The following is a 5085-nucleotide window of genomic DNA, read 5'->3' as shown; positions in this document are numbered from 1 at the left end:
ATCCAGGAATATTGTCAATCGTTAACGCGAGCATGGTATTCCTTTAACGCACGCGCCAAATCCCATGACAATATACTCAGGACATTATCAATATAAAATTCACCCTGATCTTCTAATTAATAGACGACAAGGATAAATTTTGTAACATTCAGACCAAAATAATTTCCTGTCACAACTTTTTCGAGGTGAAAAAAAATGTCAAACTTGAAAAAATGAATTTTTTTTTGTGTTTTTTGACATTAAAAACGCCATATTTAATTTTGGTTTAGACGAAATTTATTTTTGACATCGGAATCGGAATGAGCACATCCAAAACCTTTAGAGAATGTACAGTAGAACGTACGAATGCCTTCCCCCTGAAGTTGCTGCAGAAAAATGATAATTTATTGTCAAACTTGAGTTTCTATATCCCATGCCTAAAAAATTGACGTGTGTTTTGATGTCATCGTTGGTCATCGTTGTAAACATTAAACAGTTTAATGTTTACCATTACATTAAAGTTAAAAATACATTAAAATTTTTAAAAAATGGTAATGAATGGTGAAAAAAAGTTAGTGATTAAAGTGAGGTGACAAATATTTTTATATTGGTAAGTAAAAAAAATGTTTTGTAATAAGAAAACAAATCTAAAAAGTGGTTATGTTAAAAAAAAAAAGAATTTTACATAAAGCTTCTTTTAATTCATTGATTCAATAAATAATTTAAATATGGAAACAAATTAAATAATTAGTTATTAAAAAAATATAAATATAAACTAGGAAATTTTTTTTTCAATTCATAACCTTTAAAAATAATAGAATGAAAATTTTTATTAAATAAATTTTTATAACTTTTTCTGCATTGAATATTTTTATCTTTTTTTAAAAATAAGAATCAATTTCTCGTGTTTTACACTAATCAATAATGTTTCTCTTTTTCATTGAGAAATTTTTTTGATATACGGAAAATTAAATTAAATCTGTTTTGATAAAAAAATAAAAATTACTATTAGAATGAAATTAAATTAATAATTAAATTGCTCTATTAGAAATTGCTATTTTTAAATTAGCTTTCACTATTTTTGAAAAAAATTTCTTTAATAAAAATTCGAAAATTTTTCCTCAAAAGTAGTAAAATTTAATCTGTAAATAATAATTTTTTAATAATAAATTGTAGAACGCTGGAATTTGTTTTTATTCTATTAAAATATTCTTTTCTTATTTTTATTTAAATAACAAAAAAAATTTCAGCATCAGTATAAAAGTTTCATGAAGCGGCCGAATTAATTGATCATAGGAAAATTGTATAAAGAAAACAATGTAGGGACAATTTTCATCATTGCATCAACAATTTTCCAAAAATGAAGCACTACCTATTCGTGGCACGCGAGGTTGTCAAATGCGAAAAATGCGTTGTCCTTGGTTTTCAATCCTGGGCGAAGCACGTACCCTAGAACAATTGGAACGAAATGATGGCGAATTGTCTCTTCTGCAAAGTAAGCTTTTCATAATTTTTTCTTAAGTGTTTAAATTTTTAATTTCTCTCATCGGATCTTACCTTCATCCTGTCAGATTTTCAAATTTCATAAGCATTTCTTCTTATTGATTGCATTTTTTTAAAACAGAGGAGAATGCCATCATTGATGGGAGAAACATTTCCCCGCACCAAAACGGAACCGAATGTGTTATATAACTGGTGAGTTCTTTGGCTTGCTGATTATTTGCCTGCTCGATTTTATCTCTCAAGACGAATCACTTTTGATATTTGCAAGAGTTTTTAATGAAAAATAAATTTGTGGGACCAAAAAAATGATTTTTATTTGTCTTTTTTTTCAATTTTTCACTTAAAATGTAAGTTTCCCAGGAGACGTAATTTAAAATAAGTTCTTTGGCTTGCTGATTATTTGCCTGCTCGATTTCATCTTTCAAGACGAATCACTTTTGACATTTGCAAGATTTTTTAATAAAAAATAAATTTTTGGGACCAAAAAAATTATTTTTATTTGTTTTTTTTCAATTTTTCGCTATAAATGTAAGTGTTCCAGGAGACGTAAGTTGAAGTGAGTTCTTTGGCTTGGTAATTATTTGCTTGCTCGATATCATCTTTCAAGTCGAGTCACTTTTGAGATTTGCAAGAGTTTTTAATAAATAATAAATTTTTGAGACCAAAAAAATGATTTTTATTTGTCTTTTTTTCAATTTTTCACTTAAAATGTAAGTTTCTTAGGAGACGTAATTTAAAATGAGTTCTTTTGCTTGCTGATTTTTTGCCTGCTCGATTTCATCGCTCAAGACGAATCACTTTTGACATTTGCAAGATTTTTTAATAAAAAATAAATTTTTGGGACCAAGAAAATGATTTTTAAATGTCATTTTTATCAATTTTTCGCTATAAATCTAAGTGTCCCAGGAGTCGTAAGTTGAAATGAGTTCTTTTACTTTTTGATGAATGTTCTGCTCGATTTCATCTCTTAAGACGAATCACTTTTGAGATTTGCAAGAATTGTTAATGTAAACTAAATTTTTTGGACCAATAAAATGATATTTAAAAGCCTTTTTTCAATTATCCGCTATAAATTTGTCCATGGAGACGAAAGTTGAAATGAATTCTTTGGTTTTGTGATTAATTCCCAGCTTTTTATGAAACTCGACTCGGCCTGAGCTCGGCATGAATAGTGAAATGCTCGAAAATACTCGATCGAGCTTCGAGCTTTTTGCACACCTCTAATTTTTTTATAAAATTTCCGCTCACTTTTCGGTACGAATTCCGCTAGTAATTCGTGTTTATTACTAGCGGATTTTTATACAAAATTATTTAAAAATTTCTTTTGGAATTGCGAATGGAAATACGGATGTAACATCTACTGAAAATTTTTTTAGAACAATTTCCCCTCTCTTTTCCGTATGAATTCCGTTAGTACTTCGTATGTATTATTACAAATTTTTAATTTTGAATTAAATTCATTGGTAATGCACACAAATTTCTAGCAGAATTCGTACGGAAAAGAGAGCGGAAATTGTTCAAAAAAATTTTTCAGCAGATATTACGTACGGATTTCCATTTGCAAATCCAAGCGGAATTTTTGCAAAAATTTGAATAAAAATCCACTAGTAATACGCACGAAGTACTTGAGGAATTGGAACCGAAAAGTGGACGACAATTTATCCAAAAATATTTTTAGCTGATATTACTTACGGAATTCCATTCGCAATTCCTAACGGAATTTTTCAAATGTTAAATAAAAATTCTTTATCATTTCACATAAAATTCGTACGAAAAAGTGACCAGAAAATCTTTTAAAAAAATATTGGATCCGCCATTTTGAATTTTGAAAAACTAACATCAGATTTGTTATCAGCGAACGCGAAAACTCCCGAGTAACTAGCTTTAAGCGAAATAGATTAATTATTAACTTTATCGTCGGCCATATTAGATCCGTCATTTTGAATTTTAAAAAACTAACATGGGATTCGTTAATCAGCGAACACGGAAACCCCCGAGTAACGAGTTTATTTATTAACTTTTATTGAAAGTTTATTTTTTTCAATATTTGCGGTGCGTCCAATAATTGTGTGAGAAAAGCAAACAAAGCAGTTTCACCGATTTGAGCAATTTTTGAAAAGAACCCGTTCTTTCATATCGCCTTTTTCTCTGAGATCAAGTCACCTAAACTCTTTCCCGAGAACCTTCTGCGCAGTCCAAAGATCATGAAAAATGATGGTTCGGAGCTAAACGAATAACGCTTTTTTAGTATGATTTCTGAGCGAATTCAGTATGTTTTCATACTAAAAACTCACGACAGAGGGCATTCGAAGCGCATTAAATATTTCAATACCATTTAATGCAAAAATTTCTCTTAGTGCAGGTTTAAGTGGTTTAACATCCGACTTTTTAAAAAGTAGGATATATTTATCTTATAATAAAACTATTTTTTCTAAATGCAAATATTATTTAATACGTAATTGACTTTTAACTATTTCAATTATTGTATTATTTCCTTTTTTATTAGTAAGGTTAACTAACTAGAAGATGTCTGTTACAATATTTATTAGTTATTGGCATAACAGAAATAAGTTTCCCTCACTAATAAAATGCTAACTGCGACAACCTAACTTTCTACAAAAATAAATTGTATCTCTAACCATCGAATTAGCCGCAGTATAGTTTACTAACCAAAATGGTATTTCTATCCATTTTATTAGTTGCCTTGACTACTTCGTTGTCTCAGTGTAAGAAAGAAAATCAATTAGAGTGAAAGAGACAGTAAATTCAAATTTCTACCCGCGTGGTAATGAAAAAATTAGCAAATTCAACTTTGGTTAAAATATGGGCAAAGTATAGCAGGAAAAAAATCGATTTTTTTTCTACCATACTTTGCCCATGTTTTTGCTAAATTTGAAAATAGTAATTTTTTCATTATCAAAAATAGGAATAAATCGATTTTTTTCTCCCATACTTTGCCCATGTTTTTGCCAAAGTTGAAAATAGTAATTTTTTCATTACCAAAAATAGGAATAAATCGATTTTTCTTTCTCCCATACTTTGCCCATGTTTTTGCCAAAGTTGAAAATAGTAATTTTATCGTTACTAAAAATAGGAAAAAATCGATATTTTTTCTCTTATACTTTGCCCATGTTTTTGCCAAATTTGAAAATAGTATTTTTTCATTACCAAAAATGTTGAAAAATCGATTTTTTTTCTCCCATACTTTGCCCATGCTTTTGCCAAAGTTGATAATAGTATTTTTTTCATTACCAAAAATAGGAATAAATCGATTTTTTTCACCCATACTTTGCCCATGTATTTGCCAAAGTTGAAAATAGTAATTTTTTCATTACCAAAAAAAGGAAAAAATCGATTTTGCTTTCTCCCATACTTTGCCCATGTTTTTGCCAAAGTTGAAAATAGTAATTTTATCGTTACTAAAAATAGGAAAAAATCGATATTTTTTCTCTTATACTTTGCCCATGTTTTTGCCAAATTTGAAAATAGTATTTTTTCATTACCAAAAATGTTGAAAAATCGATTTTTTTTCTCCCATACTTTGCCCATGCTTTTGCCAAAGTTGATAATAGTATTTTTTTCATTACCAAAAATAGGAATAAA

The 5085-nt window shown here is 28.5% G+C and overlaps 1 long non-coding RNA gene across 2 annotated transcripts; it reads left to right on the top strand.

Moving 5' to 3' along the window:
* Positions 1-333: 333 nt before the first annotated feature.
* On the top strand, positions 334-1712 carry LOC122509131. 2 transcript variants are annotated; one of them, XR_006302299.1, is made up of 3 exons: positions 334-568; positions 1230-1474; positions 1604-1712. It is a non-coding gene; the product is annotated as an uncharacterized LOC122509131 (long non-coding RNA). The 2 variants fall into 2 exon arrangements; XR_006302298.1 differs by having other exon boundaries at positions 334-589.
* Positions 1713-5085: the final 3373 nt, after the last annotated feature.

This window comes from Leptopilina heterotoma, unplaced genomic scaffold (assembly GCF_015476425.1).
Source record: "Leptopilina heterotoma isolate Lh14 unplaced genomic scaffold, ASM1547642v1 Lhet_6, whole genome shotgun sequence".
Lineage (NCBI taxonomy): Eukaryota > Metazoa > Arthropoda > Insecta > Hymenoptera > Figitidae > Leptopilina > Leptopilina heterotoma.
The sequence above is the reverse complement of the archived record's forward strand: the minus strand, read 5'-3'. Positions and strand labels throughout refer to the sequence as shown.